The 24,268-nt window shown below is 46.1% G+C and overlaps 1 long non-coding RNA gene across 1 annotated transcript; it reads left to right on the top strand.

Moving 5' to 3' along the window:
• The first annotated feature begins 16,966 nt into the window (after positions 1 to 16,966).
• On the top strand, positions 16,967 to 20,991 carry LOC124668508. The gene is made up of 2 exons (XR_006991726.1): positions 16,967 to 17,075; positions 20,625 to 20,991. It is a non-coding gene; the product is annotated as an uncharacterized LOC124668508 (long non-coding RNA).
• The last annotated feature ends 3,277 nt before the right edge of the window (positions 20,992 to 24,268 follow it).

The raw sequence follows: 24,268 nt of genomic DNA, 5'->3' as shown, positions 1-24,268 counted from the left end.
CGCAGTATCAAGGTCCCGTCCGGCTTCTCCTCCAATATAAAGGGAATAATAAATATCGAGAAGAAAACATTCCGTAACCCGAAGTCTCATGACCGTCACGTGATAATGACACAGCTTGCTTCCGATTGCATTGAGGGGGCTTCTACCGGAAAATGTTCGATCGCCCATTGTGAAGCTATGTGGATTCCTCAATGCAATTTCTCGAAGGTAATAAATCCAGAAATTCTACCGAGGTTGCGTAATGATGTGGTCCAATGTCTCGTTAGTTTTGAGCTGGTGTTCCCACCATCCTTCTTCAATATTATGACACATCTCCTCGTTCACCCGGTCGATGAGATTTCCATTCTCGGTCCCGTGTTTCTACACAATATGTTCCCCTTCGAGAGGTTCATGGGAGTCTTGAAGAAATATGTTCATAACCGTGCTAGGCCGTAAGGAAGCATCTCCAAGGGCTATGGAACGGAGGAGGTCATTGAATTCCGTGTTGACTTTATTCCCGACCTTAAGCCGATTGGTGTTCCCGAATCGCGGCATGAAGGGAGACTAAGTGGAAAAGGCACGCTAGGAAGGAAATCAATGATATGTAGGGACGGGATTTCTTTGACTCAAGCACACTACACAGCTCTACAAAGTTCCACCATGGTGGCTCCGTATATCGGTGAGCACAAGAACTTTCTACGCTCCCGTAACCCGGCGCTCGAACGATTGGATTAGACGTGAACACATGTCGACTTTCGGCGGTTGGTTGCACAAACATCTCCCGAATAACGAAGATATTGAAGATCAGCCGTACTTGCCGGCCCGTACACCATCTTCGACCGTAGTGACTTTCCAAGGGTACGAGATAAATGGGAATACATTTTACACGATCGCCCAAGATAAAAAGAGCACCAACCAAAACAAGTGGTGTCCGCTTTGATGCAATAATGAATGAAGGCCCAAATGACACATATTATGGTTACATAGAGGATATATGGGAACTTGAGTATGGACCTTCTTTTAAGGTCCCTTTGTTTAGGTGCAAATGGGTCAACAAAACAGGAGGCGGGGTTCGTGTAGACAAGTTGTATGGAATGACAACAAGTGGATCTCAACAATCTTGGGTATAGAGACGAACCATTCGTCCTAGCCAAGGATGTGGCCCAGGTTTTCTATGTGAAGGATATGTCTAGCAAACCAAGAAAAAGGAAACATAAGGAAACAAATACATCAAACGATGAGCTAAAGCGCCACATAGTTCTTTCCGGAAAAAGAAACATCGTGGGAGTGGAGGACAAGACAGACATGTCGAAGATTGTAATAAGTTTGATGAAATTCCACCCTTCGGAGTGAACATTGATCCAAGCATCAAGTTAAATGATGAAGATGCTCCATGGTTAAGGCCGAAGAAGATTAAATGATGAAGATGCTCCATGGCACAAATGAGTATCTCAACATGGCAATCAATTTCCCATTTATTTTTGTGTAATCATTTAACCGTATGTAAGATATGAAAAGTGGAGATGCGCCACGGGAGATTTCCCAACCCTTTCCCCAACACCGTTAGATGAGATGTAGTCGTTCGTGGGCTTGCAGGAGAAATTCCAAGGCGCAGCTTCCGAAGATGCCGTAGGGCGTGTGCACCAACGACATCTTCGAGAAACCGCGCCACGGGAGATTTCCCAACCCTTTCCCCAACACTCGTTAGATGAGATGTAGTCGTTCAGGGGCTTGCAGGAAAAATTCTAAGGCGCAGCTTTCGAAGATGCCGTAGGGCGTGTGCACCAACGACATCTTCGAGAAATCGCGCCACGGGAGATTTCCCAACCCTTTCCCCAACACTGTTAGATGAGATGTAGTTGTTTAGGGGCTTGCAGGGAAAATTTCCGAGGAGCAGCTTCCGAAGATGTCGTAGGGCGTGTGCACCAACGACATCTTCGAGAAGCTGCGCCACGGGAGATTTCCCAACCCTTCCCTTCATCCATGGGAATGAAACTCGCTTGGCTTGTTGATCTGCTTGGCAAGGCGTATCGATGCTCCTTTTATAGGCACGGCACCTCTTCTACTTTGTCTTGTTCCTTCGACAGGGCGTCGTGCTCTACATGCTTTATCTCATCGAGCAAGTGCGTCCACCCATGCGTTCTTATCCTCGCCGACATCTTTAGTCCCGGTTGTACCCACCAGCCGGGACTAAAGGTTACCCACACGTCCTTATCCCACCGACAGCTTTGTTAGATGACACAAAAAGGATCTTTAGTCCCGGTTGTACCCACCAGCCGGGACTAAAGGTTACCCACACGTCCTTATCCCACCGACAGCTTTTGGCGCCACCGCGTTCCCGCCTATTTTTCTTCCCGCGCTTTCCACCGCTTCCCGCCTCCGTCCTCCCGCCATTTTTTCACTATATATATGTTGGCTTGGCCTCCATTTACATATCACATCTAGACTCATATCCGCAAACCTCATCACCAGGTCACATGGCTTCCATCGTATCTCTAACCCTCCGGGAGGCGGAGGCGCTTGCGCGTCGAACTACCCCTCGCCCGCCGGGCTACCGCGTCCCTACCGGGCCGGTTGCTGAGCGTCGGAGGGGTACCGGTCCCTCCTGTCCCTCTAGGTGTGGCGCGCGAGATGGCCATCACGAACCACTACTACTTCGAGCTCACGCCAGAGCAGCAGAGGAATCCCCAGTGGCATCCCGACTACAGCCCGACTTGGGAAAGCTTCTTCATCAATCGGCGTGAGAGGGCGCTCGCTGAGCACGAGGAGGGCGGCCCGCCTCCTTCGAACTTCAACGAGGCCGGCCGTCGGCCGTGGTGGTGCGGCCGGACTCTCCAGGGCGTCATGGCCTACCGTGGCCCCCGCTCGCGCTACCCTCGGTCCCAGCCCACGCGTGCTCTCCCGTCGAGGTTCGACTACCGCGACCCCGATGCCGGCGACGATGATGACGGCGACTACGACGACTACGGTGGCGAGTACTATAGGGCTAGGCACGAGTATGACCGAATGACTAGAACAGTCGAATCCGGCGATGTATCTTAATTAATTTTCAGCTGAGCTCTGTACTTTAATTCCATGTATGTGGCGGGAAACTTTTCTCCGAGGAGCTCGTACTTTAATTTCAGTTCAATCGTAATAAATTTCATGTCAACCACTTTATTGAACAAAACCAACCGACATCGACTTTATAAACTAAATTTAAACTAATAGAACCGACAACGACTTTATTGAAATTACAATAAAATAGATAAATTACTAGTCTAGTCTCTACTCGTCGTCGGAGGTTGTTTCCGTCCAAATGTCCTCCCACCGAGGGTCGTTTTCGGTCCAAGTTGTATTCGGGTTCTCGAGCTCGAAGGCGGCGACGGCCCGACGGTGGCGTCTGTCGGCCAGTACACGGCGGTGGCGGTGGCCAGTACACGGCGGTGACGGTGGCCAGTACACGGCGGTGACGGTGGCCAGTACACGGCGGTGGCGGTGGCGGCGGTGGCCAGTACACGGCGGTGGCGGTGGCCGCACATGCATGGCGCGGGCGGCGGTGGACACGTGTCGCAGTGCGGTGGCTTTTTTTTTATTTGAAATAAGGCGGGAATGAAACTTTTTTAAAAAGTGGTTTTGGACTCGGTTTGTAATACAAACCGGGACTAAAGGCCTTTTTTGCGCGCGCAGCGAAAACGCAGCAAAAAAGACCTTTAATCCCGGTTTGTATTACAAACCGGGTCCAAAGGGGGGCCTTTGGTCCCGGTTGGTGCCACGAACTGGGACCAAAGGGTATGCCAGTATAAAAGCCAACACTTCGTCTCCGCGGAGATCAATCCCGCGGAGACGAAGCATTGGACGCCGCCAGGCTGCCGAACCGACGCGCGCCATCACCGCCGCCACCGCGCGCCATCGCCGTCGCCCTCCCGCGCGCCACCGCCACCGCGCCCGCCGTCGCCGTCCACCGCTCCGTCGCCGTCCACCGCGCGCTCGCGCCGCCCGCCGCCGCCGCCCGCCGCTCGACCTCTCTCGCTCGCCCGCGCGCGTCGCCCGCCGCCTCCTCCTCGACGACCGTCGGCCGCCGCCCGAGCCGCCGGCAAGGTAAGCCCCGCCGGCCACGGGCCTTCTTTTTTTCAAGTTTTTTTTGTTAGTTTATTTGTTATTTTGTTTTCATTTGTTAAAATTACATTAGTTAGTTTGTTAGTCTTAGTGTTAGATAAAAAATTAGTTAATTAGTTTGTTAGTGTTAGTGTTAGATAAAAAATTAGTGTTAGTGTTAGATAAAAAATTAGTTAGTTTGTTAGTGTTAGTATTAGTGAAAAAGTTAGTGTTAGATAAAAATATAGTTAGTTTGTTAGTGTTAGTGTTAGTGTTAGTTTGCTAGTGTTAGTGTTAGTTTTTTTGTTAGTGAAAAAATTAGTTTGTTAGTGTTAGTGTTAGATAAAAAATTAGTTAGTTTGTTAGTGTTAGTGTTAGTGAAAAAGTTAGTGTTAGTGTTAGTGAAAAAAGTTAGTGTTAGTGTTAGTGTTAGTGAAAAATTAGTTAGTTAGTGTTAGTGTTAGTTAGTAAGTATGTATTGCCTCCGCGCCCCCGGCCCAAAATAAAGTATGTAGTGCCGGCGCCCCCCAAACGGTAGTGCCGGCGCCGACTAAGTAGTGAATTTATTTTTTAATTTATGTTAACGTCGGTACATATATATATGATTTGTTTTCGTAGCTACGATGCCGCGACAGCCTGCCGCGCCGTGGTCCGACTCTTCTAGAGGAGATGGAGCAGATGGGGAGGTCCGGGACCGGGCTCCGCCGGGGTGGCACCGGGAGGTCTTAGCTTCCGGGTCGCGCACCTTGGTGCGGAATCCGGGTCCCGTTGTCGACCCGAATATTCTTTGGTGGAGGTCTTATGGGCCACTGGTCGTTTCAGAGGAGCCGGCCCCGCCGGAGGAGGTAGCTCAGCGCATTGAAGCGGAGGACCAGCATGTTCGCCGTTACATGTACGCGTTAGACAACATGTATATGACCGGATGGAGCGTTATGCGGGGATCTCATGTTAGCTATGCTCCCGTTGTTGTTCCGTGGCTTTGGGGGTACACCCAGCGCGGCTCAGGACCCGGTCTGCGCGGTTGAGTGGTTGTAGTAGTGATTGATATGTATTAGGGTTAAATAAACATGAACCCGATCTATGTATGCATGTAATCGCACTATCTGCTTTCAGCACTATATTATCGATCGTTATTTAAGAACTACATATGTAACTCCATTTTCAGTTTTCTGCATTATCCTTAATTTGATCATATGATGGTTCCTATGTATAGCTTGCAGGTCGTTGTAGAAAGCATGGACAGAGATGAATTTCAAGAAAATTTCATGGAGAACCTCATAGCAAACGGTACTCTGGATGATCGCGACGATGACGTTATTCCAGATGATGGCGGTGATGATGTCACCGCAACTTATTTGAATGACTCCGGTGAGGGAGCGGAGAATATTGAGGAAGAAGATCCTAATGGCGCCGGTGAGGAACAAGATCATCATAATGGCTCCCGAACCGTAGTTATCACCGAGGTATATAAACTAATTAAGCCGCTGTTGATCGACTAGATGCATTAACTAATTAAATTGTACTGACTATGAATTATTTCTTTTTTAGCCCTCCGGATCGAGCACTTCTTCTGTAAAGTCGAGGAAGCGAGGCCCGGCCAAAAAGTTGGATGACGGTGTTAGGCACGACATCACCCACATCGAAAAGGATGGTAAACCGATTGCTCCGGAGAAAGGTGCAAAGGCATTTATAGCTCAATGCGGAGTGCTTGTTAGGGACCACGTCCCGATCACCGTTCGAGAATGGCACAAGCCGAAGGGACTAGTGCTGTTCTGCAGAGGAAGAAGGTCAAGGTCTTTATATCGATGATGTAGCCAAAAACAGCATTATGGACAAGCTCATGTCACATTTCAACATAGTACCCGAAGAGGGGGCGACGCCGAAAAGGCCAAGATGGAGCGAGGCCCTCCGCGAGTTTGGCAAGAAGAAGATGGCCGAACTATTCAAGAGCCACAAGAAAAGATTGCGCCGCCTTATCAAGATAAAGAAGACTCCGGACAATGAGAAGGTAAAAAATCACTCGGGAAGAATTCGTGAAGTACAGCACGGAGTCGGAAGAATTTAAGAGAAGGTCGGAAATAAGTAAGGCAAATGCTGCGTTGAAGCTATATCACCAAATTACGGGTCCAGGTGGATACAGGGCTAACCGTCCTAAGTGGCAAGCGGCTGAGGCGGAACCGACCAAGTAAAGGGATCAGATTAGGGACACACGGTTGGATCGAACGGTGCAAGGAGTGGTTCTACGGGATTGGGGGAACGTTGGATCCGGAAACGAGGAAGTGCATCTATAAGAAAGCTCATCCGAAGGTTCCCATTGATGCCCTGGAAAGAGCACATAGGGACGTGGAGGCGGGGTTGTTCCAGCCCGAAAGAGAGAACGATGAGCTGACACGCGCCCTTGGGAACAAAGAACACGGCGGACGAACACGAGGCACGAAGGCTCCGTTCCGTGGAAGTATGGCTTTCCTGCGGAAAGGAAGAGATTTCCCGATAAAAGCCATGAGAGGAGGAAGGCAAGGGAAACAGACCGCCTGGCTAACTTAGAGGAGGGTATGAGCACCATGAAAGCCCAATTAACCATGGTAACCCAAGTACTTACATCTCAGATGGCTCAGGGGCAGGCTGTAGATCCTGCATTGCTCAATGCCCTCGCCCCGCTGCAATCTCAGCCACACCGGAAAAGCAGCGTGTCTTCCTCTCAGCAGGTGAATAACGATGATGATGATGACCAGGTGGTCGAGCCTCCTCGCTACCCCCCCGTGGATGATCTCACTGAGAGCCGTCCTTGTGAGCTGCATGTTAAAGTTTTCAACCTATCCTTCAAGGCGGCGGTCGGCATCCTCTTACCTACAAGGTCTTACCATTGCCGTTCGGTCCAAGACGACTTTGCTCGTTGTGATGGTGGATGAAGTGTTGAGAGATTATGAGGGGTTGGTGCTTGAGCACCCTGCAGGTGAAGATGGGGAAATCAAAGAACTGGGAGAAGCCCGTAGAACCACCGTGCAATGGCGGAAGAAGAACATTGTGTTTCCAGGTGAGAAGCCAACAAGCATGCCACCTCCGCCTCCTCCGCCACCTGTGCAGTCTCCTCCGCGTGATGATTCTCCCGTGCGCGATGATGATTCCCCTATCCATGACCGGTCCTGCTCCGCGTGAAAATACTCCACCGCCTCCTCCTCCTCCTCGTCGGAGACTCCGCCGCCTCCACTTAAGCAAAAGAGGAAGCTGTCCGCGGCACCTCCTACAGCTCCGAAGAGATCATCAACTCCAATGAGGGCACGAGACTCCGGAGTTGTTACCACATGAGCAGATCGAAGAGCAAAAGGCGTTTCTTGCGCCGAAGAAGATGTTTATTCGACCGCGAACAGGTGAAGCACTTTGCCGAGACGAGAATGAAGAGACCTGAGCTGAGAGCTGATTATGACCGCTCTCTTGGACAGTCCTCTAGAGCGAGCAAAGAAGCAAAAAAAGTCGCCCAGCTTGGACAGCAGGACATTGATGGCGTGTATTTCACACGTTCGTTGGGCAACCCCAAGAGGAAGGTATGATGAGCACAGCAGCAAGTTTTCCCTCAGAAAGAAACCAAGGTTTATCGAACCAGGAGGAGCCAAGAAGCACGTTGAAGGTTGATGGCGGCGGGATGTAGTGCGGCGCAACACCGGAGATTCCGGCGCCAACGTGGAACCCGCACAACACAACCAAACTACTTTGCCCCAACGAAACAGATGAGGTTGTCAATCTCACCGGCTTGCTGTAACAAAGGATTAACCGTATTGTGTGGAAGATGATTGTTTGCGAGAGAAAACAGTAAAAACAAGTATTGCAGTAGATTGTATTTCAAGAAAGAGAATTGGACCGGGGTCCACAGCTCACTAGAGGTGTCTCTCCCATAAGACGAACAAGCATGTTGGGTGAACAAATTACAGCTTGGGCAATTGACAAATAAAGAGAGCATGACCATGCACATACATATCATGATGAGTATAGTGAGATTTAATTGGGCATTACGACAAAGTACATAGACCGCCATCCAACCGCATCTATGCCTAAAAAGTCCACCTTCAGAGTTATCATCCGAACCCCTCCGAGTATTAAGTTGCAAGCAACGAGACAATTGCATTAAGTATGGTGCGTAATGTAATCAACAACTACATCCTTAGACATAGCATCAATGTTTTATCCCTAGTGGCAACAAGCACAACACAACCTTAGAACTTTCTCGTCATCGTCCCGGTGTCAATGCGGGCATGAACCCACTATCGAGCATAAGTACTCCCTCTTGAAGTTAAAAGCATCTACTTGGCCAGCAGCATCTACTAGTAACGGAGAGCATGCAAGATCATAAACAACACATAAGCATAACTTTGATAATCAACATAACAAGTATTCTCTATTCATCGGATCCCAACAAACGCAACATATAGAATTACATATAGATGATCTTGATCATGATAGGCAGCTCACAAGATCCGACAATGATAGCACAATGGGGAGAAGACAACCATCTAGCTACTGCTATGGACCCATAGTCCAGGGGTAGACTACTCACTCATCACTCCGGAGGCGACCATGGCGGTGTAGAGTCCTCCGGGAGATGATTCCCCTCTCCGGCAGGTGCCGGAGGCGATCTCCAGGATCCCCGAGATGGGATCGGCGGCGACGGCGTCTCGCAATGTTTTCCGTATCGTGGCTCTCGGTATCGGGGGTTTCGTCACGGAGGCTATTTAGTAGGCGGAAGGGCAAGTCGAGAGGCGGCACGGGGGGCCCACACCACGGGGCCGCGCGGCCAAGGGGGGGCCGCGCCGCCCTAGGGTTTGGCTCCCCGTGGCCCCTCTTCGTCTCGTCTTCGCTCTTCCGGAAGCTTCGTGAGAAAATAGGCCTCCGGGCTTTTATTTCGTCCAATTCCGAGAATATTTCTTTACTAGGATTTCGAAACCAAAAACAGCAGTAAAACAAAGAATCGGCACTTCGGCATCTTGTTAATAGGTTAGTTCCGTAAAATGCACGAATATGATATAAAGTGTGCATAAAACATGTAGATAACATCAATAATGTGGCATGGAACACAAGAAATTATCGATACGTTGGAGACGTATCAGCATCCCTAAGCTTAGTTCTGCTCGTCCCGAGCAGGTAAAACGATAACAAAGATAATTTCCGGAGTGACATGCCATCATAAACTTGATCATACTATTTGTAAAGCATATGTAGTGAGTGCAGCGATCAAAACAATGTGTATGACATGAGTAAACAAGTGAATCATAAAGCAAAGACTTTTCATGAATAGCACTTCAAGACAAGCATCAATAAGTCTTGCATAAGAGTTAACTCATAAAGCAATAATTCAAAGTAAAGGTATTGAAGCAACACAAAAGAAGATTAAGTTTCAGCGGTTGCTTTCAACTTGTAACATGTATATCTCATGGATATTGTCAACATAGAGTAATATAATAAGTGCAATAAGCGAATATGTAGGAATCAATGCACAGCTTCACACAAGTGTTTGCTTCTTGAGGTGGAGAGAAATAGGTGAACCGACTCAACATTGAAAGTAAAAGAATGGTCCTCATAGAGGAAAAGCATCGATTGCTATATTTGTGCTAGAGCTTTGATTTTGAAAACATGAAACAATTTTGTCAACGGTAGTAATAAAGCATATGCATCATGTAAATTATATCTTATAAGTTGCAAGCCTCATGCATAGTGTACTAATAGTGCCCGCACCTTGTCCTAATTAGCTTGGACTACCCGGATTATCACCGCAATACATATGCTTTAACCAAGTATCACAAAGGGGTACCTCTATGCCGCCTGTACAAAGGTCTAAGGAGAAAGCTCGCATTTGGATTTCTCGCTTTTGATTATTCTCAACTTAGACATCCATACCGGGACAACATAGACAACAGATAATGGACTCCTCTTTTAATGCTTTAAGCATTCAACAACAATTAATTCTTTTCTCATTAGAGATTTGAGGATGTTTGTCCAAAACTGAAACTTTCACCATGGAACATGGCTTTAGTTAGCGGCCCAATGTTCTTCTCTCACAATATGCATGCTCAAACCATTCAACTCAGTGTAGATCGCCCTTACTTCAGACAAGACGAACATGCATAGCAACTCACATGAAATTCAACAATGAGTTGATGGCGTTCCCCGATAAACATGGTTATCGCACAACAAGCAACTTAATAAGAGATAAAGTGCATAATTACATATTCAATACCACAATAGTTTTTAAGCTATTTGTCCCATGAGCTATATATTGCAAAGGTGAATGATGGAATTTTAAAGGTAGCACTCAAGCAATTTACTTTGGAATGGCTGGAAAATACCATGTAGTATAGGTAGGTATGGTGGACACAAATGGCATAGTGGTTGGCTCAAGTATTTTGGATGCATGAGAAGTATTCCCTCTCGATACAAGGTTTAGGCTAGCAAGGCTTGTTAGAAACAAACACAAGGATGAACCGGTGCAGCAAAACTCACATAAAAGACATATTGAAAACATTATAAAACTCTACACCGTCTTCCTTGTTGTTCAAACTCAATACTAGAAATTATCTAGACCTTAGAGAAACCAAATATGCAAACCAAATTTTAGCATGATCTATGTATTTCTTCATTAATGGGTGCAAAGCATATGATGCAAGAGCTTAAACATGAGCACAACAATTGCCAAGTATCACATTACCCAAGACATTATAGCAATTACTACATGTATCATTTTCCAATTCCAACCATATAACAATTTAACGAAGGAGAAACTTCGCCATGAATACTATGAGTAGAAACCAAGGACATACTTGTCCATATGCTACAGCGGAGCGTGTATCTCTCCCATAAAGTGAATGCTAGGATCCATTTTATTCAAACAAAACAAAAACAAAAATAAACCGACGCTCCAAGAAAAAGCACATAAGATGTGATGGAATAAAAATATAGTTTCGGGGAGGAACCTGATAATGTTGTCGATGAAGAAGGGGATGCCTTGGGCATCCCCAAGCTTAGACGCTTGAGTCTTCTTGATATATGCAGGGGTGAACCACCGGGTGCATCCCCAAGCTTAGAGCTTTCACTCTCCTTGATCATGTTGCATCATACTCCTCTCTTGATCCTTGAAAACTTCCTCCACACCAAACTCGAAACAACTCATTAGAGGGTTAGTGCACAATATAAATTGACATATTCAGAGGTGACACAATCATTCTTAACACTTCTGGACATTGCATAATGCTACTGGACATTAGTGGATCAAAGAAATTCATCCAACATAGCGAAAGAGGCAATGCGAAATAAAAGGCAGAATCTGTCAAAACAGAACAGTTCGTATTGACGAATTTTAAAATGGCACCAGACTTGCTCAAATGAAAATGCTCAAATTGAATGAAAGTTGCGTACATATCTGAGGATCATGCACGTAAATTGGCATAATTTTCTGAGCTTCCTGCAGGGCAGTGGGCTCAGATTCGTGACAGCAAAGAAATCTGGAACTGCGCAGTAATCCAAATCTAGTACTTACTTTTCTATCAACGGCTTAACTTGGCACAACAAAACTCAAAACTAAGATAAGGAGAGGTTGCTACAGTAGTAAACAACTTCCAAGACACAAAATAAAAACAAAGTACTGTAGGTAAAAACATGGGTTGTCTCCCATAAGCGCTTTTCTTTAACGCCTTTCAGCCTAGGCGCAGAAAGTGTGTATCAAGTATTATCGAAGGGTGGTACTTCTACAGCGGGGTGTGGGCTTTTCTCAACCAGGCATATTATATTAGATACATAAGTTTCAGCATCTCCCTTTTCATTAGTCTTAGGCGTGCTACTCTCATCAAACAAATTTTCAGGAACAAGCCAAGCATAGTTATTTTCTAGTGCATCATTCATAGCTAGGAGCTTACATGGTATTGGTGCTTTGATCTCCCCTCCATCATCAATATTATTAGTGTATCTTATTCTATCCATATCCATCTTTTCAAGGAGACTAACAAAATTAGTAGGAGAACCAAGCATATTAAATTTAGCAAACACCTTTCTAGCTTCTCTTGCTAGACCACCAAATTCTCTAAGAAGGGTTTCTAATACAAAATCTTTCTTTTCCCCTTCTTCCATATCACCAAGTGTGAAAAACATGTGTTGGATTATAGGATTAAGATTAACAAATTTAGTTTCCAACAAGCGAACTAAATGCGCAGCAGCAATTTCATAAGTAGGCGCAAGATCTACCAAGTGTCTATCTTCAAAATTTTCAATGGTACTAACATGGTTGAAGAATTCTTCTATATTATTTCTCCCAACTATAGACCCACGTCCTACCGGTATGTTCTTTGTGGTAAAATTAAAAGGAAACATGATGAAATAAGTAAAGTAAATGCAAGTAAACTAATTTTTTTTGTGTTTTCGATATAGCAAGCAAGATAGCAAATAAAGTAAAACTAGCAACTAATTTTTTTGTATTATTTTGATTTAGTGCAGCAAACAAAGTAGTAAATAAAATAAAGCAAGACAAAAACAAAGTAAAGAGATTGAGAAGTGGAGACTCCCCTTGCAGCGTGTCTTGATCTCCCGGCAACGGCGCCGAGAAAATATGCTTGATGGCGTGTATTTCACACGTTCGTTGGGCAACCCCAAGAGGAAGGTATGATGAGCACAGCAGCAAGTTTTCCCTCAGAAAGAAACCAAGGTTTATCGAACCAGGAGGAGCCAAGAAGCACGTTGAAGGTTGATGGCGGCGGGATGTAGTGCGGCGCAACACCCGAGATTCCGGCGCCAACGTGGAACCGGCACAACACAACCAAACTACTTTGCCCCAACGAAACAGTGAGGTTGTCAATCTCACCGGCTTGCTGTAACAAAGGATTAACCGTATTGTGTGGAAGATGATTGTTTGCAGAGAAAACAGTAAAAACAAGTATTGCAAGTAGATTGTATTTCAAGTAAAGAGAATTGGACCGGGGTCCACAGTTCACTAGAGGTGTCTCTCCCATAAGACGAACAGCATGTTGGGTGAACAAATTACAGCTTGGGCAATTGACAAATAAAGAGAGCATGACCATGCACATACATATCATGATGAGTATAGTGAGATTTAATTGGGCATTACGACAAAGTACATAGACCGCCATCCAACCGCATCTATGCCTAAAAAGTCCACCTTCGAGGTTATCATCCGAACCCCCTCCAAGTATTAAGTTGCAAGCAACAGACAATTGCATTAAGTATGGTGCGTAATGTAATCAACAACTACATCCTTAGACATAGCATCAATGTTTTATCCCTAGTGGCAACAAGCACAACACAACCTTAGAACTTTCTCGTCATCGTCCCGGTGTCAATGCGAGCATGAACCCACTATCGAGCATAAGTACTCCCTCTTGAAGTTAAAAGCATCTACTTGGCCCGAGCATCTACTAGTAACGGAGAGCATGCAAGATCATAAACAACACATAAGCATAACTTTGATAATCAACATAACAAGTATTCTCTATTCATCGGATCCCAACAAACGCAACATATAGAATTACATATATATGATCTTGATCATGATAGGCAGCTCACAAGATCCGACAATGATAGCACAATGGGGAGAAGACAACCATCTAGCTACTGCTATGGACCCATAGTCCAGGGGTAGACTACTCACTCATCACTCCGGAGGCGACCATGGCGGTGTAGAGTCCTCCGGGAGATGATTCCCCTCTCCGGCAGGGTGCCGGAGGCGATCTCCGGGATCCCCCGAGATGGGATCGGCGGCGACGGCGTCTCGGTAATGTTTTCCGTATCGTGGCTCTCGGTACCGGGGGTTTCGTCACGGAGGCTATTATGTAGGCGGAAGGGCAAGTCGAGAGGCGGCACGGGGGGCCCACACCACAGGGCCGCGCGGCCAAGGGGGGCCGCGCCGCCCTAGGGTTTGGCTCCCCGTGGCCCCTCTCCGTCTCGTCTTCGGTCTTCCGGAAGCTTCGTGAGAAAATAGGCCTCTGGGCTTTTATTTCGTCCAATTCCGAGAATATTTCTTTACTAGGATTTCTGAAACCAAAAACAGCGAGAAAACAAAGAATCGGCACTTCGGCATCTTGTTAATAGGTTAGTTCCGGAAAATGCACGAATATGATATAAAGTGTGCATAAAACATGTAGATAACATCAATAATGTGGCATGGAACACAAGAAATTATCGATACGTTGGAGACGTATCGGACATTCAGGCCGCACCCCACTTCATCGTGGAGCCATATCATGATCCGGAGACGGCATCGATGATCGAACGGGCGGCTAGAGCTCGGGGAGCATCGGTTGAGTACGAAGATTACTATCCAACGGCTCAAGTGGTAAACAAGTATAGATACGGATCTGATCTCGTCAAACCCGGCGAGCTCGCGCGTCTAGGGACTCAGATGCGAAGGTTGCATGAATGGTACCGAAAGCCTGTCGAAGATGTGAAAGCTACATCACGGTGTATCTTAGAGATGAGCATTACTTCCGGGGGAAGACGAGATAAACCTTGAGTTAGAAGAAGCTGTTTCAGTTATTCAATCAAGACGCCCTCGACAAAGTCTGTCATCGGTTGCTACGCTCTGTAAGTGATTTATTTGTGTAATTAAGTTTGTAGCTCATTCATTTGCACTAACAATTATCCTCATTATATTCTTTGTGTACGCTATACATTTAATTATGCAGAATGAAGAAGCTGGAATACAAAATAGGCAAGCTCCTACCGCTGGGGTTCATAGACCCAAACACAGTTCATGAAGTTACGGTTCGACGAGTACCCCAAGGACACGAGAGGACAACATCGTAATGTTTTTAGAGAAGCAAGCGAGACAAAGAGGATATATTCTTTCCCTACAACTTCAAGTGAGTGTTATATATAACATACATTATGCTTGTGCACCTTCCACTTTATTCTCGTAATCATTGAGCTATGCTTGTGCGGATTCCACTTTATTCTCCTAATCATTGATCTTCCCCTTGGAGTTGTAAAAGTCATGGACACGAAACGTAAAGAATATGCGGAATGGGCGGACATGGCTGCCATCCTCCAGAGGTAGTTTCAATCAATTTCGTATTGGCATCTTCATCTGTTCCAATTCGAAGATATCATCAACTAATCAATTACTCATTTACTCATTATTTTTTGCCGGGCAGGGCTTGGAAACGGTTCATCAATACTGTTCCGGGTAAATGGAAACCGGAGCTTACATTTGAAGATTACCCCGTAAGTAGTACTATATATATAGCTATGTCCGTGAAACTTTATATATGATATTTACTTTCAATACGATGCTTGATTATTAGTTTGATCGAACTATTTTTTCGTAAAGTGTATGAGGCGAGGAACCAGGGAATAACTTATGTGGATACTACGTCTGCACCTTCATGCGTGACATGGCCTGTCCCAAGGGTGGGGATGCCCGTATACACCACACTCGTGTACGATAACAAAATTTCACAATTAATCTTAAATAGTACCATCTATTGTATTGAGTTCCATTCATATATTGATCTCCCTTTTTAAATATAGATGACACGCCTGCGGAACACTCTCATAATGGAGGATCAAATAAAAGAAATTCAAGAGGAAATTGCGGGATTCTTTATTACCGAGGCCCTTACCCCAGGTGGAGAGCACTATCGGCGGATCGTGACGGCGGAGGAAATTCGTCGAGGAGATGTTGTATTGTAAATATGCATGCATTACGTGTACTTGTTGACGATGTCGTGTACTGTTGACGATGTCTATATATATTCATGACGATTTTTTGTGGTTTCTTGAATGATATATATGCATTGCTGAAACTCTGCCGCGGCATAGAAACGCCCTGTTCTCTGCCGCGGCAGGAACGCTGGTACAGCCTAAACCTGTGCCGCGGCAGAGAAATAGCAATTCTCTGCCGCGGCAGGAGAACCTAGGCCCGGTTCGTACCACGAACCGGGACCAAACCTTGCACCGCGAGCTCCCTGGCCGCACCACGTGTCGAGGCCTTTAGGCCCGGTTCAACTTTGAACCGGGACTAAAGGGTACCCCCTTTAGTCCCGCCCAATTGGTCCCGGTTTGGGAACCGGGACTGAAGGTCCAAATGGACCGGGCCTATTGCCCCTTTTTCTACTAGTGACACCCTCCATCGGAATACGTTTTTATTTAGTTTTTGCTCTAAGTCAAACTTTTCTAAATTTGATAAATTATATACAAAAAGGTACGCATATGTATAACTCCAAATTAATATCACTTAATCTATCTTAAAATGAACTTTTATAATATAGTAATTTCTTGTAGTAAGAATTGCTATATTTTCTATAAATTACATCGAATTTGGAAATAGTTTTGCTTAACACAAGAGCTAACACACTCTATAAAAAAGCCTTTTTTTTATTAGAAGTGATTGTGTGTACGATACCAAATTGCAAGTGCGGAGACTCGAACCTGTGCAGGCGGGGATGCATCAGCCCATCCCAACCACCGGGCTATGCCTCGGTTCACCTATGAAAAAAGACTCTTATTCTCGAAGGGATTGAGTATATGTAAAAAGAGGTTAGTGGGACATATGTGAAAAGCTATATATTGCAGGTTCTATCGAGCCCAACACCGCATAATTAACTTGGATTCAACAAAGTCTGCTAGACTTAGCTAGGTGCTCTCGAACAGTTCATTCATGTCAATGTCGGAAAGCACCAAATATCCCTATATGTTGCCCAAGGAACGACTTGGTGTATTGGAACCATACGTGGCGAGTTGCTACCCATGAGATTGAGCCTATTGTCAATCTATCTCCATCAAGATGAATCTTCCGTGCAGGACTAGTACTTCATGGACTCTATATATATAAATAACTGAGGTTATTCCCAAGGCAAGGCAAGGCAAACAGGCCGCGTTAGCGTATTGCACGCGCTACACAATTACATACCTAATTCTTACGTACATAACTTAGAAGAGGATCATGGGGAGATCTTCGTCTACAACTGTAGCAGCTTTGGCAATCCTTGCAATCATATGCTGCTCTCTGTCATGCTCGTCGGCCATCCGAGGTAAGTACTTAAAAGGTTAAGTAATCACGTACTAGTAGCAGTAATATATTCTCATGCTGGCTTCATTAACGTTCTAGAACGTACTAGGAGTAACTTATGATGATGTTCAAGTAATCACGTACCAGAAACGGGACCTTGCAGACATTATGCATGGACTTGATCAAGTGATGACCATGTTGCAGTCATGGAGCAAAAGGAAATTTGGCAACGTTTTAAGGGAGCTAGACAAGGCTAGGAAGCACCTGGAAATGCTAAAACTGAATGGTGCAGACCAACGTGAGGTGCGCCAGGCTACTGATCACATGAACGAACTACTTTATAAAGAAGAAATGTTGTGGCTACAGCGTTCGCGTGTTACTTGGTTAAAAGAAGGAGATAGAAATACAAGATTTTTTCACCAAAAGGCTGTTTGGCGTGCGCGGAAGAATAAAATTAAAAAGCTTAAGGAAAGTGATGGAAGCTGGCAGCATGTACCTAGTGAAATGGAGAGAATGGCTACCTCATATTTTCAAGAGCTATTCACTCGTGACCCATCCCTTAATTCTGAACTCTTAATTGCCATGACTCGGGAGAGGGTGACAGAATCTATGAACACTGATCTTTGCAGGGATTTCGCGGATGAAGAGATTGGCGATGCCATGTTTCAAATAGGACCACTCAAGGCACCGGGAGTGGATGGATTTCCGGCTCGATTCTACCAGCGTAACTGGGGTACCATCAAGGTAGAGGTAATTAATGCCGTCAAGCTATTTTTTGCTACAGGGCGTATGCCAGATGGGGTGAATGAAACAGCCATTGTCTTGATACCTAAAGTCGACCAACCTGAAACTCTAAAGGACTTCAGACCGATCAGCCTATGCACAGTCATCTACAAAGTCATCGCAAAGTGCATGGTGAACAGGCTTCGACCCATCTTGGGTGAGATTGTTTCTGTCAACCAGAGCGCGTTTGTCCCCGGCAGGTTAATCACAGATAATGCGTTGGTGGCCTTTGAATCTTTACATTTTATTGAAAACAATACAAATACTAATAAGGATTTTTGTGCTTACAAATTGGACCTCTCCAAGGCTTATGATAGGGTGGATTGGGACTTTCTGAAGAAAGTGATGCAAAGGATGGGTTTCTCTTGCCGGTGGGTGGACTGGATAATGTCATGTGTCACCTCTGTGAGTTACAAGGTAAAGTTTAATGGAAACCTCCTGGATTCATTTTCTCCTTCTCGGGGCCTCCGACAAGGTGATCCTCTCTCGCCATTCCTATTTTTATTTGTCGCGGATGGGTTGTCCACACTATTGCAAAATGCTGTGGATACACATATTATTGATCCTATCAAAGTTTGTCGTAGTGCCCCGGGTGTATCTCACCTCCTGTTTGCGGATGATAGTTTGTTATTTTTTAAAGCGCGGGAGGCACAGGCTATAAGAATTAAAGAGGTGTTGGGAACTTATGCATCTAGTACGGGCCAATTGATCAATCCCGCCAAATGCTCAATTATGTTCGGAGAAGCATGCCCACAGGATAGGCGTGAGGAGATTAAGGGAGTACTGAACATAGAACAAGAGACATTCGAAACAAAGTATCTCGGGCTGCCCACGCCGGATGGCAGAATGTGTAGGGGTAAATTTGAAAGCCTACAAGCGAAACTTGCTAAATGCCTGGTGGAATGGGATGACACCCATAAATCTCAAGCAGCAAAAGAGGTCCTGATTAAATCAATCGCACAAGCTATACCGGTCTATGTGATGAGCGTCTTCAAACTGCCCCTGGGACTCTGTGATGAACTAACAAAGATGATTCGGAGATACTGGTGGGGCACGGAGAATGGACAACGGAAGACACATTGGGTTGCCTGGGACATCATGTTACGGCCTAAAGATTATGGCGGTGTAGGATTCCGTGATATGAGACTTTTTAACCAGGCCCTACTAGCCTGCCAAGCGTGGCGACTGCTGCAGTACCCTGACTCGCTCTGCGCACGGATACTGAAGGCGAAGTACTATCCTAATGGTTTTCTACTTGACACTGTGTTTTCAGGGAATGGATCATCGGCATGGCATGCAATTGAGTATGGCCTCGAGCTCCTTAAGCAAGGTGTAATATGGCGTGTAGGCAATGGAGCAAAAATACAGGCATGGCGTGACCCATGGATTCCGAGGGAGTCGAATCACCAACCGAGGACAGCCCAAGGCCGTTGCAGATACCGATGGGTATCGGACTTTCTAATGCCGGATGGGTCCTGGAACATGCAACGATTACAATTGTATTTTTCGCAGGATGACTTGACGGAAATTACTCGGATACAACCATCAAGGCGCAAGGAGGAAGATTTTGTTGCATGGTTTCCAGAGAAGAATGGCATGTTCATGGTCGGGAGTGCTTACCGTCGGCGCTGCACAAACGGATGATGAACCAGGACCGTGGCGCGACCGGTTCTCGGCCAGATGGTGCAAGCCATAGCTGGAAACTAATATGGCAATGCCCTGTGCCGCCTAAGATCAAGGTTCTGGCATGGAGGGTCTGTCGGAATGCTGTAGCTACACAGCTAAATATGAAGAAACGTGGTATGGCAATATCGGCCTTATGCCAATTATGTGGAACAGAGGATGAAGATACTTATCACACTTTTCTTCGCTGCCCTCATGCTCGTGCTCCTTGGTGTGCCATGACTGAAGTCTGGGAGCTACCGGAGGATAGATTACTACAACCAACCGGGCCAGATTGGCTGATACACCTGCTTCATGCCATCCCAGAAAATCAGCGAGCAAGGACACTCATGGTCATATGGAGAATCTGGCATGCACACAATGAAATGACTCATAACAAGCCGTGTCCTCCAATTGAAAGCTCCCGAAGGTTTTGGTAAGTTATTTGGATTCTCTTATGCTAATAAAGCAATTCCCTGATGCGAGATATCTCAAAAGGGAAAATGGTAGTGGACCACCACCGGGGCTTTAAGAAGAACAACAAGCCAGTCGAGGATAGGAAGAAGGTGAAGATGAAGTGGATCCCGCCAGGGGATAATGAGGTTAAGCTCAACGTGGATGGCGCTTTCTCGAGGGAGGACCAGGCAGGCATTGGCATGGTCTTGCGTAACCAACAAGGGGCGGTCATCTTCACGGCTTGCCGTCAAGCGAAGAAGTGTCGCGATGCTACAGAAGCGAGAGATCATGGCGATTGAGGAGGGGTGATCCTTGCCCTGCAATGGACTGACCTGAGTCTCATAGTGGAATCTGATTGCTCGATGGCCGTCGAGCTGATCACTGGAACCAAACCAAACAGATCCGCCTATGCTTTCAGGATAAATGTAATACGAGAGTTGTTAAGGGAAAGAGAAAGTAGATTAGCAAAAATAAGTAGAGATGCAAATATGGTTAGCCATGGACTAGCCCAGCTAGGTAAGGTTCATGGACGAACTCAGGTGTGGCTTCATGAATCTCCATCGGAGGTTACTGAAGCGATCACCAGTGATTGTAATCTCAGTTTCAGCTAATAAAGTTCTCTTTCCCCCGCAAAAAAAAAACTTATGATGATGTGCATATATGCATGCAGTTCAGCAGGAAGGAGACCGTCCGCCATCTAGTCCTGGGGCGCCGGAAGCGGGGCGACCGGTTGGCTGTTGGGCCAGCGGTGCATGCGCCGGGCCACCGGGAATGATGGCAGTTGAAGCGCCGCAGCGCAAGACTCTGCAGCTGCAGGCTGTGGCAAATTGAAAGCGGAACGCCCCTTATTACGTTTTTTGTATGAGACATGTTTTAGGGGTGCTGATCGATGTTCTGAGCTGAATCTAGAAAGTGATTGTTGTTCCTCTATGAGTTCCAGGCCGTGTCGTTTTATAGATTTTTTGGTTGTTGTTATTTTTGGTGTTGTTAATTTGTTATTCATGTCAATTTATAAATAAATATTTAAGTTATTTTCACCGAAAGACTACTCAGGCTAGCTAATTAAGGAGACGGACAATACACCGTAACTCGGGTTTTGATCCCAGGTGGGTTGGGTATAACCATTCTACTCCCATCCAGAGTATCAAACCCAGCCAGTTATCATCCACACCCAATTTCTTAATAATTTCTCTCAGTAGTTAACCAGAAAGTGTTGGGTAGGGCACATGCATGTGTTTAGTCCAAGTTTTTGAACTTTGACCACAGGTGAAGTAAGCCAAATCTACTATGTACCTTCCTCCGTCTGAAAAAGTGTATGGTTATCTTTTATCCCGAGTCAAACTTTTCTGAGTTTGAAAAACCATATAGAAAAATAGAAATGTATGAAACCAAATTAATACCAATTAATCCATCTGAAGTTCCATAATATAGTATTTTTTGTTATAAGCATTGCTATATTTTCTATAAAGTTGGTCAAACATGGAATAATTTGTCTTTGCTATATTTTCTATAAAGTTGATCAAACTTGGAATAATTTTTTCTTAACATAACAGCTAAACGTACCGAGTATATAAAAAAAAGTCCATGGGTCTTATGTGAACCACCTTTCCCTTTGAAAGCTATTGGAGGTTATATCTGTCTCTCCACGCCACTTAATTAATATGGACTCCTTGGCGCTTCTAGTCTGCTAGAGCTACGGGCTCTCGAACAGTTGTTTCATATCCATGTCAGAAGGCAAAGATTTCCAATTGTACCTATGCATGTGTTGTTCAAGGGACGACTTAGACTATTGGAATGGTACTTCGCGAGTCGCTCTCCATGAGATCGAGTCTATATATTATCAATCAATCTCCATCAACATGAATCTTCCTTGCGGGACAAGTACTTGACGATCTATATGTATACGAACTACCGAGGTTATTCCCAAGGCAAGGCAAAGTAGCCCCCTGCATTAGTCTCTTCCACACTTTACACAATTACAGTCATTGTTATGGGGAGATATTCGTGTACAACTGCAGGAGCATTGGTAATCCTTGCAATCATATGGTGCTCCCTGTGGTCCTCGTCAGCCATCCGAGGTAAGTACTTACAAGGTTAAGTAATCACTAATCATGTAGTAGCAGTAATTAATATATTTTAGGGCCTGCTTTATGCACGTTATAGCACGTACTAGCCACTAGGATTGACTTATTATGATGTGCATATACGCACGCAGTACAACAGGAAGGAGACCGTCCGCCATCTGCTCCTCCGGCGCCGATACCTGGGCCACCAGTTGGCTGCCGGGCCACCGCATGCGACGGGCCACCGGGGACGACGGCAGTTGAAGCGCCGCAGCGCAAGACCCTGCAGCTGCAGGATGTGGCGAATTGAACGTCCCTTACAGTTTTGTATGAGACATATTTTAGGGGTACTGATGTACGGTAATCATATTTTATGATACATGTTTTAGGGGAGCTTGAATCTAGAAATAGATAGCTTACGCACCCAACCGTTTTAGGGGTGCTGATGTTCATAGCTATAAGTATAATTTGTATGGTAATCGATATCGTATTCTATTCATGAATTTTAAATAGCAAGTACGCATTTCTAAGGATACGAGGCGGGAGATCAACCTTTAAGGCGGTTCTCATCTTGTGTTTCACAGTACTACAGACCCATCGAAGGTGTGCTACACACATAACCTACTCCCTCCTGTTAATATTCACTAATATGAATTGGAGGGAGTACATATTTTCATATCATAGAGCTTTTTGTTGGTATGTTGCTATATACTGTTGCATGGTGGGTATATTGACACGAGTTGATCTTATCAAAGCCCATGGATGATGGACTTAGGTTTTGGAGAAGAAGAACGTTTGGTGAATAAGGGACCGATCAGCCAAACTTGCTAACTAGTTTGGCTGATCGGTCCTTTATTCACTAGAGTTCTTCTTTTCCAAAACCTAAATCCATTATTCATGAGCATTGATAAGGTCAAATATTTTCAGATATGGACACTAATAAGCATCTCCTATAGCATATTCTTCCTGGTTCAATCGGTTTGATCCTCTTCTAGTGCAATACATCTGTTTCAAAAAAATTGTTGTTCTACCTATCCTTTAGATCAAAGTTCTGTAACTTTGAGCATAGTTATAGGAATATGTGTCAATATCAATAATTAATGCTCCCTTCTCTAGAAAAGGATGTCTCAACTTTATCTAGACAATACGGGAACCCGCCGACGTGCCGACGGCCAGAATCTGTGCCGACGGCCGCCGTCGGCACAGCCTCGCTCGCCGTCAGCCCAGCAAAGTGGCCGTCGGCACAGCCTGCCGGCCGTCGGCACGGAACCACCAGAGCCGACGGCCGCCGTCGGCACACTGTAGCCGTCGGCACAAACCCAGTATGTGCCGACGGCACGTAGCCTAGCCGTCGGCACATGGTTATATGGTGGGGCCACAGACAGCCACCGACAACGGCGTCAGCAGGTGGCAAACGGCGTGATGTGGGCCGACGGCCAGGCCGTCGGCACAGTTTCCCCGCCATTTTTTCCTTCTTCCCGCCCTTATTCGCGCCATTCTTTTCGCGCCATTTCCTATGTAGGCCGACGGCCAGGCCGTCGGCACAGGTTCCCGCCATTTTTTCCCGCTCCTTCCCTCCCGCCATTCTTCTCGCGCCCATTCTCTCCCGCCAATTATTCCCGCCGTTTCAGCCCTCGTCGTCCTATATATACCCATGTCTTCTCAACACTAACATCACCAGCAACATTTCTCTCCTCATCAACTCTCTCATCCAAAAAACACCACAGAATCCTCCTCTGAGCTCAGCTGCCGTCGAGATGGCTCCTCGTCGCCGTAGCAACACGGGCTTCATCGGCGTTCGCCAGCGGGCTGCGGGCCATTTCGCGTCCGAAATCTCCGCCGGTGGTGTGCGTGTGTGGCTCGGCACCTTCTACACGAAGGAGGCTGCTGCCCGCGCATACGACGTTGCGGCTTGGAGGTTTGGCGCAGAGACCATCCCGGAGACGTCGCGGCCACGCGCGCATTCTGGAAGGAGAAGCAGGCGTACAGGAGAGAGAGGAGGGCGGGAAAGCGGCAGAGGAGGGCGGAATATGCGGAGTACGCCAAAGGAGAGGCGTCGACATGGGGGGAAAATGATGAACGGTGGTTTTCGTACCTCTCAAGTACCGCTTCAGAGGACACCCCTAGCGAGGACGAAGATTTCGAGAACTGATTAGTATGTGTGTCGAGTCCGTGTGTCTAACGGGTCATGTGTCGACCCAGTGTTAAGTGCTTTGTTCGTGTGTGGGTTTAGTTTTTTAAGTGTTTCGGT

This window comes from Lolium rigidum, chromosome 6 (genome assembly GCF_022539505.1).
Source record: "Lolium rigidum isolate FL_2022 chromosome 6, APGP_CSIRO_Lrig_0.1, whole genome shotgun sequence".
Classification (NCBI taxonomy): Eukaryota; Viridiplantae; Streptophyta; class Magnoliopsida; order Poales; family Poaceae; genus Lolium; species Lolium rigidum.
Note: the sequence above shows the minus strand (reverse complement) of the source record. Positions and strands in the feature narration are given on the sequence as shown.